The sequence below is a fragment of the Brassica napus genome, unplaced genomic scaffold (genome assembly GCF_020379485.1).
Source record: "Brassica napus cultivar Da-Ae unplaced genomic scaffold, Da-Ae ScsIHWf_2632;HRSCAF=3384, whole genome shotgun sequence".
In the NCBI taxonomy this organism is placed as follows: domain Eukaryota; kingdom Viridiplantae; phylum Streptophyta; class Magnoliopsida; order Brassicales; family Brassicaceae; genus Brassica; species Brassica napus.
The window spans coordinates 266,666-281,244 of record NW_026015932.1 but is presented as its reverse complement, the minus strand read 5'-3'; the positions used below and the strand labels follow the sequence as shown (position 1 = coordinate 281,244).

At 28.5% G+C, this 14,579-nt stretch overlaps 1 long non-coding RNA gene and 1 pseudogene across 1 annotated transcript; both read right to left on the bottom strand.

The window, feature by feature from the left end:
* Positions 1–1,635: 1,635 nt before the first annotated feature.
* LOC125601698 lies at positions 1,636–4,834 on the bottom strand. The gene is made up of 4 exons (XR_007334371.1): positions 4,109–4,834; positions 3,936–4,005; positions 3,079–3,631; positions 1,636–1,973 (listed from the first exon to the last, which is right to left on the bottom strand). It is a non-coding gene; the product is annotated as an uncharacterized LOC125601698 (long non-coding RNA).
* Positions 4,835–11,650: 6,816 nt separating this feature from the next.
* Positions 11,651–14,225, bottom strand: LOC106422195 (annotated as a pseudogene).
* Between the last annotated feature and the right edge of the window lie 354 nt (positions 14,226–14,579).

Here is a 14,579-nt window from a genome sequence, read left to right as displayed (position 1 = left end):
GTAACCATTCAAAAAAAAAAAAAAAAAACTTGCAACAGATGGGCTTAAAACTTTTTTTTTTCAAACTTGGAACCTCCAAGTCTTATTGTTTGTTTTTTATATCTACTATAGATTTTACCCGGGCTACGCCTGGGTTTATTCAAATAACATTTTATTTAATATTTTTACAATATATTACTTCTATGTTATAAAAATATAAATAAAAATTGAATTAGAATCGAGTAAAATTTACAATTGTTTTTACTATTTAAAATATGTATGGGATTATCCAAAATATATTTTCTTACAGATGCAAAATGAATAAAGAATTTGTTAAAACCTTAGTTATTATCCAAAATATCTTATCTTACATATTTAAGTAATTAAGAAAATATATTATTAATCTCCACATCACATATTTCTTTGTTATATATATTATTTATATCATATTAATGTTTTTATTTATATGTTATTTAATATTTTATAATATATTTTCTTACGATTATAATCTATTTTTACAATTGCAATACGTAAAGCTACTCATTGCTTTAAATAAAAAAAAACTTTTAAAAATGTTGTATGTGTTAAATACACTGAAAATTCTATGAAAATAGGATTATTACTATATTTTTTCCAGCAATTATTATTACTATATTTTATGTTTAGTTATAAACAAAACATATCTTACAATATAGCTATAGTTAAAATATTATTCTGGATTGAAATTCAATGTAAAATGATAATCAAAATATTCTCAATATATATTCAAATTTATTTAAATTTTATTATTATATATTAGTTGGTTTTAAAATTACTATTTTTAAAAATATAATCAGGTTATTACGCTATTATTAAAAATGAAATTTTTATATACCAATTAGGGGAGTTTTTAATATATTTTAGTCCAAAACTATGATCCAAAAACATTATTTTCTTATTACTTTTTCATTTCCAGTAAAAACATTCTAAAATCTTGTACTAATATCACAAATTGAAAATACAAATTATTTCTAATTCGATATATTCTTATTGGGGGTGACCGGTGACCAAGGGAATGAGGAGAAGAACACAACATTCCTTAACGTTCCTTATAAAAATTACCATTTATGAGGAATAGTTGTTCCTCTTCGTTCTTTTTCGTTCTTTTTTTTGTAGAGAATTATAATACAAAATTGTTCCTTGTTAATTTTGATAAAGAACCATAATTGCTCATGATTTCCAAAATTTTATTCCTATTCATTATTTTCTTATTCATTCTTAATGTTCATACGATGGTTACCACTCACACCCATTATTTTAATTTCCATTGAAAAAATAGTGATTTAGTTTTTTTCTTACTCAGTGTCTTTAATATTTTTGGTTAAACTTCATACACTATTTTTTTTTAATCTTTCTTTACTTTTTGTGAACAGAAATTTTAAAACGTTTGTTAGCTGTTATTGTTTAATGTGGTTACAATCAATCTTGTAGGTGACTTTAGAGAGGAGGCCAAAGCTCATCAACTGACTTCTTTTTCCTTGTGTGGTTCGGTGGTTATTTCATTCTACTTCTCCTTGTTAGAGTCTGAGTCTTTCTTTTGTTAGTTTCTTTGCGATTGTTTAAATACCTAAAATAAAGATTGCACATTCAAAGATGTAATTCAAGTGACATGCCAAGTAATGGAAAGAGTACAAAGAACTCTGCAATAAACTAACATGGTGGAATTGAGACAAAACAGAAGTACATAATTTCTCACGATAATAATACAATCATGTTCTGCATATTATAATTCCAAACTGTATCACAAGTAATTAGTCAACATGATTTACTCACTGAGCTAGTTTGTGTCTATTTGTCCTCTCTAGCACACCCAGAGCCTTGGTTACCATTTTCAACGCCTTCTTTAGCTTCTTTACCGGCTTCCTCTCTATTTCTGGCATGTCCTCCAAACACAGCATCATGGATTTCTTTATGAGCGATCTCTACTTTGTCTTCTCCAACAGATCATCATCACACTCTTCAGGAAGCTCAGTACCTTGCACATTCCCTGTAACCGGCTCACAAACCCCAGTTTCCTTGCACCATCTTTTGATGTAACTGTGGTAGACATTGGGGACATGAGCTGCCTTTTCAATGCTGCCATTTCATTTTCTGGCTAACCTGCTTTATTCAGCTAGTGTTTTACATCTTCCACATCTACCATCTGGCCTTTTTTGCTTCAGTGTTCTTTAGCAGAATGAAATGAGTCTGAAACAAAAATATCAAATACGGCCACGTCAGTCAGCTTCCAACTGTCAAAAGTACAACAAATGGATACTCAGGATTGACCAAAAAAGTTGCCTGTGAGCTGAAAACGAAGGAAACCATAGCAAAAACACATGATTGTAAGAGATTAGAGAGCAAACCTGACTGTAACATGCGGAGACGCTTCTCTGAATCTGAAGCATTTCTCTATGTGTCATATTTCCCACTTTGCACCTAAGACTCGTGCCATTTGGTGTAACAGAAACTTCCAAACCAACTTCTTCCTCTTATATATTAACCAACCCCAAATTTATATATTAATCAGACTGAAATATATATATATATATATATATCCCATTGTATACACTGAAACAATAAGCTGGATTCATTAGATTCTCTGACTCCAAGTGACAACAACAAAGGGAAGATAGAAGATAGATAGTCATATATTATAGTGAAATTTGTATATGTACCTTTGTTTGTTTTTCTTGTTGGTTCGCAGCTGCATCAACTTTTAATCTGGCTTCTTCTTCCACACGTGTGATTCCACATACTTTATATATGCATTGAGTAATGCCACAACCATTCAATCACAATACATAACGGGAATTTAATAAACCCATACAAACCAGCTATAGAATAAGAGACATTTGAGACAAAAAGGAAACAAAGAGTAACACAAACAATGAATAGTCTACTAAAAGCCGATTAATTAAAAATGCAACGTTAGCTTTTTCTAGAGAGAGCTTAGACCTCCCCTTTCTTTTTGTTTCATAGCTTCTTTGTTAATGCATCTCAAAACAGGTGGAAACTTTGTTAAAGAATAACTTCTCTACAATGAACCAGTAGAAATGCAGTACAGAAAATGGATCATACCTCACGAAGAACATCACTCATAGCCGTCTGTGAAATGCCTAGAAGCTCAAATATCAAAATATGTCAGAGATCTCTAAGCTGGGACTGAAGAATATTACACTTCATGAGATATTTGGGGGTTTTTTGAATTTGCTTTTTCGTCCATTATCGTTGTGTGAAGAGAAATAATAGAAATGCCTATCAGATTCTTGTAGCCCCTCGAATACAGGAATATAAGAAGCATTAAACCATTTGAAATCCTCAAATATCTGAATCTCAAGAGTGACTCCTGACGTTGTCCAAGTTCATGGCGAACCATGACTTCATTGCTGCATAGTTGTCCTTCAAGCGACTCAATAGTGGCCTTGATCATGGTGGCGATGTCACACTCCTATATTATAGTGCCAAACTTCAGATTCATAGCCGTCCTGTGTGATGCCTCTCCTACTGATATCTTGATAACCTTCAAAGAATGTGACAGTGTTTGGTTGGTCCTCAAAACCAAGGTCCATGCAGACATTTTTCATTCCAACCTTAAGCTTAAGAATAAAATTCCCATCATCATATACACCAACTGAAAAGAACAACAAAAACAAAAATAAATCAAATAAGGTTGGAGCTTTAGCTTATGAAGACACAATAATATATATATAAACCTAGTTTAAACAAACAACTAAGCCTGAAACCATCAAAACCCCTATGAGGAAGATGTTATAAGTCAAACTATTGACCAAATCAGATTGTAGTGAAAATGCTTTATTTATTGAATTCTGGAGATGACGGGTAAAGAGCTTTATGTTTGTTTCACAATCATTAGACAGAGGCTAAGAAACAAAATTATAACTTTTTTTGATAGTATCAGTTTTAAGGAATTAGACCTGCAATACAGATCCAAGCTTTGCGTTAGGCAGATAGGCCAGAGATCCGAGAGTACGACCTTGCGCTAGTCTGAAAATAAGAATTGCAGGAACAAATAATTCAACGTAATAAGACTGAGAATGATATTTCGTCAGAAAAAAAAGTTATATCCAGAGATTTGTCTGAAACTTACACAAGAAAAACATATTCATTCTTGGGGGTGCTCCTTCAAAGTGGCACAAAAATCTTCCGTTCAGATCTCAAAAAATACTGCAGCAGTTGTAAACTCACAAAGGTAAAGAGCTAACAATCGCCATAGCTTGAGATTCTGGAAAGAAGGTTTCTGAATTTGGATCGAAGTAATTCTCTACGAAGATATGATAGATTTTATATATGAGGAGAAGGAGAGGAAGGTATAACGAAACAATAAAGATGAGATTTAATAGCATCATTGATTGATGAAGAGGAGGAAGCAGTAACAGAGTTACTATCGCAACCGGTGAAGATGAAGCTTAAGAGTCGGGATAGGGAAGATGAGCTCAACGCTTCCATGATTGTTAGGCTAAGCATTAATGGGCTTGAACTGACCGTTTCTGTAGTTTTATCTCTGGACAGCCCAGACGAAAATCCAGTTTCTCTCTTCTGTGGACAGAAACAGTTATGACGTGTTAAAAAAGAGAGTTCTGATTGGCTAAATTTTTTAATCCTACGTGGATAACTTTAGGATTGAGTATATCTTCCTTTTAGTATTGTAATACTATTAAATCATTAATCTTTTGTATGATTATGCCCTTACTTTTTGAAGATAATTAAAATGGAGTTATTCTTGGGTTCACCCCTAAGTTGAACATCTAGGTTCACCAACCAATATGATTTCGTTATTTAATACTTGATATGTTTTGGAAATAAAAAAATATATTGTCAAGTTATATTATGTTTGTAAAATAAAAATATAAATAAAATAGATAAAAATAATAGTAGTCATAAAAAAAGAATAAAAAAAATATTTTTAACATTATCAGCAAAACATTAAACCCTAAATACTAATCTATAAACCCTTGGATAAACCCTAAACCCTTGGATAAATCCTAAACTCAAGGATTTAAGGTTTACCAAGGATTTAGGATTTGGGGTTTAGTGTTTTGGATAATATGATAAGCGTTAAAAGTATTTTTTATTAAAAATATTTTTTTTTGTAACTACTACTATTTTCTATTTATTGTTTTACCTTTTTATTTTAAAAACTTAATATAACTTGATAATATTTGGTTTCCTTTTTTAAAAGATATCGAATATGAAATAATAAAATCCTATTGGTTGATGAACCTAGGGATTAATATATTTAATACAACAAAATCAATTAATATAACAAATTCAGTTAATATATCTTGCTTTTGAACCGTAAATTTTGTGCCATCAAATACTAATTTCTTATTTCAAAGTATATATACTATATAAGAATGTTATTATACGATTGATCTTTTACCATATTACCAGCTTAAGACCCACACAATTGCGCGGGATGAATGTTATATATAAAACTAATTTTTATTTATTATTATTTATTTGTATTCATGTATATAATTAAATTAGGGTAAAGACATAAATCAAAATAATACATCTTGTTTATTTACGATAATTTTTAGTAAATAAATCAAAACAATCATTTTATTTATTTCATAAGGTATATAACTAAATTTCAATGACATAGACATAGATATATAGTATATTTAATATAAATATTTATTATTGAGAATTCATGCTCATATGATCAACATAAAATTTCTAATGTGCGTTTTTTAATGCAAATTTTAAAATTAAAATATTAAGATTTAAATACTTTTACAATACAAATTTAGAAATGATCATATTTAAGTATCTTTCTATATTAATATATAATAAGAATGTCTAATAAATGAGACTTCATATTCATACGATTTATGATTATTTGTATCTTGTTATATTATTATCAAAAAAAGTTAAACCACTGATCACAAAATTTTAGTGTGAGAAATTTAAAGTTTTTAGTAATTTATAATGGTTTTCAAAATTCAAAACATAACATATAAGATTTTTTTAATTATATGATTAATGTGGTTGTTTAATATCTTTTAATAATATAAAATTAAACAAAAAAGAGCTAAGATACAGAAATTATTATCAAATATTTATTATTCAAAATCTTTGATTGTCATATATACATTAATCATATTAGGCAATTCCATAGCTTTTATTTAAGAAAAGTGCGAGAATATTCTTTTGTACACTATTTATCAATTTAATAGTTAGTTTAATAAAAATTATAATATAAGTTAAGATAGTCTGTGGAAGCTCTTTTAGTCCAGTGGTTTGACTAAGTGTTCATTAATGTTTCTACACGACGAAGTCTTGGGTTCAAATCCCAGAAAACACGAATTATGCAGATTATGGAGAGAAAAATGGTTACAAGAGGTCTTCAGCATGTTGCAGTGCGTATCATCGAATGTGAATCTCATAGGACGGCTCGGAGTGACGCAGTCAGGCGTGTATTCTCATATGGTGGTAGAATTTTCGGCTGTAGAATCGTCTATGTAATATTTCTCAATAGCATAATTAATCAGACGTTAAAAAAGGTTAAGATAGACCAATCTATTTCTCTAAAAATTCTAAATTTCATTTTCATGATGATACATGGCTACAAAACAATGTTGTAATGTTTATCAATTAATATATAAAGGATTTCTAGAAAATGATTAAACATTTACTATGCTATTGCATTTATAAAACTCATTAATATGAACTCTGCGACATTTCTAAAGTGAGTGACCTGTATTAATATAAACTTATTAATCTATAAAATTATTTACCTTTTACTATATGAATGCTTCTATATCTATCTCCTATGTTTAAAATGAAACACATGTTTCAATTTATATACTTTTCCAAAAACGAAAATCTACGGCCTATTATGGATAGGGGTGGGCACTTCGGTTATTTTATCGGTTCGGTTCGGGTTCGGTTCTGTTTGGCTAGTTCGGTTCTAGTATTTTTCCAACTGAAATAAACCATAGTTATTTTGGTTTGGTTTGGTTTGGTTTGTGTTCGGTTCGGTTTATATTCGGTTCGCTTTGTATTCGATTCATATTCGGTTCGCTTTGTATTCGGTTCGGTTGGGTTTGTTTTTTGGATCATTTTAATTAGGTTCTTCTTAGTTAGGTTCTTCTTAATTTAATTTTTCTAAGAGAAATTATGTTTTAAAACATAAATTATGTAAACATAAACGATGTGAAGTAAATTCAATTTAAAACGGGAACAAAAACCTTTAAAAAGTCACAAAAAATATAAAAATTAAAACAAATGAAAGTTAACTAAAAAGAAAAAAAACAATATCATTAGTAATATCTTTTATATAATTATTAAATTTTTTTGCAATAAATCATCTTCTATGTGACGCCGTGGAAAAGAACTTTTGTTTTTAATAAAATTTTCTTTAGGTTTTAGGTTTTAGGTTTAGATTTAACATCCACGTTTACATATATAAGATATAAAGATATAGACTATTTCAAACCGAACCAAAGTCTATTTCAAACCATTCGGTTGAAAATTTTTCCAACCCCAATGGTTCGATTTTAAACAGAACTGTACCGAAAAACTGATATGTTTTTGTAATTATTTAAATTAAAAATATTAGTAACACCAATATACTAAAATTCTAATACCAAATCACGTATTTTCCATTTTTCATTCATCAACATATATTCTTCTAACCGAATATGTAATCATTAACATATTTGACTTTAAAAAAATAGAAAAGTCTATATCTTTATATCTTATATATGTAAACCAAAGTATAAAATAAATATACTATAATAACTGGTTGTTAATCATTTTAATTTTAAATTAATTTATATTCGTATGCATAATTTCTATTAATAATATTGTATTACTTTAATTTAATAAGACATATTATTTTAAATATGTCATATCTAGTCAATTTTATTATTCTTTTACAGTCGATTTAGGTAGCATATGGGTATTTTAGATTGCATTTATTTCTTTGAATTCAACTAATATGTCGGATTTCAAATTACGTAAATTAACATAACGATAATATTCTACAATTTCATGCATATATATAAATTTTACAAAAGAACTAAATTATAATAGTTGGTTAATATTTTATTTTCATTTCTTAATATGTTTGAGTCATCCTATAATTTACATTTATAAAATAAATTATTATTATAAAATTATATATTCTTATTGTAGTAAAATCTATGATTTTAGATATAAGTTGGATTAGTCGAGTCACTTCTGTTGTGAGTATAGTGAGTTACATATATTTTTTTCAAATTCAAGCTGAAGTATAATTATTTTTGTTATAATTAAGTAAAATTAAATTAATTTTGTTTATCGTTTAAATGTGCATGTAATCTCATAATATTTATCAAATTATATGTTGATTTTATTTTAAAAAATATCAGAAAAAAGGAGATGATCAATATAAAGTTATATACATAAGTAACTAATACATTTTTGGACGCTCATGAACACATATCAATATTTACAATAATCAGAATATTTTATAAATTGTAAATAAACATAAAAACATAAAATTTAAAATCAAATTTAATATTATGAAAAAAGAATTTTAATAATATATAATATATCTACCTCGTTAAAGTATATAGTGTTATCTTATTTTAAAATATTTTTTTAATTATTTGAACAAAAGATGTTTATTTTTAATTCTTTTATTTTTTTAATATCTCTAAAAAATAAGCAGTTTAAAAAAAATTGTGTGACTGTATTTTAAAAATCATATATATAAGTAAAATATAATTTACAGATTTTTTTTTACTGTCATTGAAAGATATATAGTCAACTAAATATATGAAATTAAATAAATATTTCAATAATCCCAAGGGAAGTTGCCAGAAATACCATTTTCAAATTACCAATTTTCATGTTTACACTAACCACTTTTACTCTCATCTTTAACGAAGGCTAAAAGACATTTATAACCTTTTGATTAACTTTGACAAAAAAACACATATGGTTAACTAAACTAAATTTAAAACATCAACTCTAAACCCTAAATCATCAACTCTGACCCTAAACCATGAAACATCAACTCTAAACCCTAAACCCTAAACCTTCAAATCTAAACCCTAAAACATCAATTCTAAACCCTAAACGTAAACCTTAAACTCTAAATCTAAACTTAGAACATCAACTTTAAACCCAAAATCATCAACTCTAAACACTAAACCTTGAAAAATCAACTCTAAACCCTAAACCGCGAAATATCAACTCTAAACCCTAAACCCTAAACCTTCAAATCTAAACCCTAAAACATCAACTCTAAACCCTAAACGTAAACCCTAAACCCTAAAACCTATATTTTTCTGAAAATCGAACCCTAAACCCTAAAACCCTAAGCCTTCAAATCTAAACCCTAAAACATCAACTCTAAACCCTAAACCCCTAAACCTTCAAATTTAAACCCTAAAACATCAACTCTACGTTTTTAGGTTTTAGGGTTTACGAATTAGGGTTTAGAGTTTAGGGTTTAGAGTTGAAGGTTTAAGGTTTAGGGTTTAGAGTTGATGTTTTAGGGTTTAGGGTTAATTTTTTAGGGTTTAGGGTTTAGAATTTACTTTTTAGGGTTTAGGGTTTAGTGTTGATAGTTTAGGGTTGATAGTTTAGGGTTTAGATTTGAAGGTTTGAGGTTTAGGTTTTAGAGTTGATATTTTAGGGTTTAGAGTTGAAGGTTTAAGGTTTAGGGTTTAGAGTTGATGTTTCGAGGTTTAGGGTTTAGAGTTGATGTTTCAGGGTTTAGGGTTCGTATTTCAAAAAATATGGTTCGTATTTCAAAAAATATATTGTTTAGGATTGATGGTTTAAGGTTTAGAGTTGAGTTTTAAGGTTTAGGGTTTGAATTTCGAAATAGTTTAATTCGAAAAAACAAGGGCATAATAGTCTTTTGCCACTGAATGAAAATGTATTTTTGAAAATGTTTCTTTAGTGGTAATAAAAATGAAAAGTGGTAACATGAAAGTAATAAACATGTAATTTCCCCTAATACCAATTATAAACGATTTTTAGTCAATTAAACATATATTAGTGAATGCTACTTAATTAGTTTATGTAATCATCTAAGAAAATAGATAGATATATAAAAATTATTACTATTACTTTGAAAATATATATTTTTGTATTTTTTAAATTATATTTTTTAAAAATAACATTTTTTCTAATATCAAGATTATGTGTGTGAATGTTTTTTATGAAATCACATTATATGCAAATATATATTTTCATCTAAGAAAATATAGATATAAAGAAATAATTTATTACTTCAAAATTATATTTTATTTATTTACTAATATTTGTTAAATGGAATATTTCTCCTTTGTGAACTTTCCTTTTTAATATATTTGTGTTTTTAAATTTGTTTTTTAAACTTTAGAAATGTTTCTTTTTTTATTATATATGTTATTTGAAAATTTTAAAAAGGAAATTAAACAAAAAAATTCAATAGTAGTATTTAAATGTAATATTTATAATTCATTAAAGATATCAGTGTAATCAACCATCGTGAGAGTTAACGTGAACGCGACTATTAAGAAATTCACTTCTCAATAATATTCTAGAGATATACTAAACATTTCAGTAGGAAATATGTTTAAAAATCGTGTTAATAGTATAGTTTAACCGGAAAACTAAAAAAGAATCTTCTCGCCTTATAAATGTTAAAAATTATTTAAACAAAAAAATATGTAACTTAAATAAATTCAATAACTGAATCAATATTACTGCTTATCTCCATTAATTTATATCCAATTAATTTATTTCAAATTTTGAAACACCTTATCTACTTATTTTAAACTAATAAAACAAAACACAAAGATTTAGTTTTGTATGTTAAAAACTCAATCTTTAAAAAGTTTGGACGTAAACAAAGCCCAAACATTATTTATTTTTAGTTGTTTTATTCAAGGCGAATTTAATTAAATTTGTAAATATGATACGTATTTTAAATTGATTTTTGAGAAAAATTAGTTTTTAAAACTTATTTATAAACTAAGATTTTTTAAAAAAAATAAGAATTTATTAACTTATTAAAAATAGCAACTGAAAATAAGAATTTTTTAAAATAAACTAAAACATACGACATTATAAAGTTGGGGAAATTTTATTTTTTCCACTTTCAAAGTACCACTTTTCATCTTTACCACCACTAAAGGGACATTTTCAAAAATACATTCTTCATTAAGAGGCAAAAGACTCTTATACCATTGTTATCTACATATATAATAAATCATTATTTAAATAAAAAAATTATGTTTTCGAATTATACTTTTTCAAATTATAACTTTTTATAATTTTTTTTGAATTTTTTTTTCGAAAAATATATATTTTTTCAAAATGTTTTATTGAAAATCGAAAATTATGTTTGAAATTATTTTTAAAATTTTTTATACATTTTTTAAGTATTTATTTATATATTTATTAGAATCCTAAATTTCACAATCCAAAAATTAAAAATCAAACTGAAATAGTAAGTAAAAACAAAAAAAACTCTAATATACATCAACGGCTGTAAATGGATGTCTCAGAAAGTGACCATACAAGCATTTATTTGTCACTTCGCTCTTCCATATCTTGAAATTTTTTTATCACTGCTTCATTTGTCACTTTGTCAAAATGATCCTTTTCAGTATAACAAACCATACAAGCATTCAAAAATTCTTCACCCATTCGGTTGCGTAAGGTAGTCTTCACAATTTTCATCGCAGAGAAAGATCTCTCCAGTAGCGGTGGCAACATACAAAGTCAAAACTAGCTTCAAAAGTCGATAAACAAGAGGATGTGAAAGATGTTTTTTGGTTTCCACTATCACACGTGCAAGATCTCCAAGACCTTCCAAATTGGCAAACCTTTGATCTTCAGAGATATTATCGATGTAAATACCAAGTTGATGCTCAAGAGATATCCGTTCCACGGAGCTAAAATCTTCAGGATAAAACTCTGATAATCTTACAAGTTTTGACTGATCTGGTGGAATGAATCAATGGGGCTCAAAGATGCAGTGCAACCAAGCAGCTCAATGTTTATTTCGTCAAAACGATCATTGAACTCTTGAATTTGCATATCCAATACTGTGTAAAAACATTCAACTTGGTAATGATACAAGTTTGTTATGTTGCTTCTCTGTCTTGGCTTCTTTGGATTAACAAACTCTTCTTCCATAATGAGTAACTCTGTTTTATTTTTCTCGCAAAAGGAGTCCACGTTTCCAATGATTGAATCGCATCCATTATCCCTGAGCTTGTACAATTGTTGCTTGGTAGATTTCACTAAAGACATCGCATTCAAAATATCCTGATCTTTCCTTTGTAAAGCCATTGATAGATTATTTGTGAGACCAAGAAGAACCAACATGAAATGTAAGTAGAACACAAAGTCAAACGTGTGAAAGTATCTGAGGAGACCATTAGCGTGACATCTTTTGATACCATCAGACCCATCTCTTTCGACATGCTCAAGCACTTTAATGATGGAAGTGAATAAATCAGCCAATCTCAACAAATTTTTGTAGGGAGAACCCCAACGAGTAGTACCAGCCTTTGAATTGAACGCTCCTGATTTAATTTTTTTCCTGTCTTAATTTTACCATGGCTAACTCCTTCCTCGATTATCTTACGTTGGTCTTCTCGAATCATATCTTGTCTCTTACAAGAAGCTCCAACCACATTTAACAAGACATAAATCTTATCAAAAGAATCACTAACTTCAAAATGTTTTTTAGCAACTGCAACGACAACCAACTGAAGCTGATGAGCAAAGTAGTGGACATAATATGCAGAAGTGTTTTCTCTTAAAATTAGAGATCTCAACCCGTTGAATTCACCCTTCATATTACTAGCTCCATCATGACCTTGTCCTCTTAACTTTTTCATGCTTAATCCACGTTTTGCAAACAGTGAATCAATAGCACTTTTTAGAGATGCAGAAGAAGTTTTTTGAACATGAATAAGACCAACAAATCTTTCTTTGACTATACCCTTCTTGTCTACAAAACGAAAAACCACTGCCACTTGCTCTTTAGTAGAAACATCAGCAGACTCATCCACCATCAAGAAAAATACATCATGATCAAGCTCTTAGATAATAGATTGAATAACTTCCTCTGCAAAGCAATGTGCTAGTTCTTTCTGAATTTTATGAGACACCATTTGATTGTTCTTAGGAGCATTCTCCAACACAACCTTACTCACAAGCTCATTCTGAGTTTCAGTATATTTCAAAAGCTCAACAAAGTTTCCCTTATTGGCTGATTCCATCGACTCATCATGTCCTCGAAAAGGTAGTCTTTGTCGCAATAAATATCTACAAACATCAATTGAAGCATTCAATATGATCTTGTATTCATTTTTTGCTGCTTCATTCTGCTTATAAAAAGCACGAGTGATTGACTGATCTTGATTCATTAGATTATCAGCCATCTTCATAGCATTGTTGTGAAAACTATTCACTTGTCCCACATGGTCTCCCAACCTCTTTGGATTTTTCCAAGTATCAAAGCTTTTTGTCACAAATTCATCACTTCCACCTTTATTTTCAGTGTAGTCTCTAAACAAGTAGCAAAACAAACAATATACTTTGTTTGTTTTTACACTATATTCTAACCACCTACCGTAGAGATCAAACCAAGCTGGATTAAATCTTCTATATTTATTCTCTACTAGTGTCTTAGGAAAATCATGACCACGAGGTTGACAAGGACCTTTAGTAAGATATTTGCGTTTTACATTATCTCTTTCGTTATGATGATATTCTGATATTCTTTTTCTATCCGCATGATCTGAAGCAAATCTTTCAAATTGGTGTTTGAAGCTGAAGGCAAATCCTTTTTAATTTTTGATGTAGAAGCTGGATCCTTCACATTAATTTTTGATGCCGATAATAAAGGATTTGAAGTCAAATTCTCCGAACTAGTGTCCGACTTCGAGACACATTGTTTTTTAAAATATCTCTCCATAGTACCTGGTAAAAAATATATTAGTATTCAAAACGATAATACGCACTACGAAAAAAAACCTAAAAATCAAATAAATATACAGCAGATTGTTACATATGGTATACATGCTTACTTTGAAGAGATACCAAAAAGAGCTCTGATGGTCGATAGTGGTAAAGAGTCAAAGTAAGAGATGAGTACAGAGCACGTAAGTTTTGTTAAATGTGAAAAGAAGTAAAAAAATAAATTTTTCTGCAGATTTTTTCTGTAAATATTTGGGCTAATAAATTTATGGGATAGATCTAATTAAGTTATTTTATTTGAAGTAGGCTATGGTACTTTGATATTATTGTTTACCTGGGTGCATCATCTTTCCCATGTATGATTAGGTCTTTTTACACCATTATTTTGTTTTAAAATCTACATTATAATGAGTCAGTTTCATCACTCCTGATGCGACACGTCAGCAGCTAAGTGGACCCCACTTTTAAAAATTTTGAAAAAATGTCAAGTCTGTGGCTCAAACCCGGGTTGCTATGATATAAACACCAACATTTATACCACTAAAATAAAGGATACTTTGTACATTGATTACCGAAACTAATATATATTTATGAAGGATTTTTTATAGTGGATCCCACACATAACTGTAATGTTT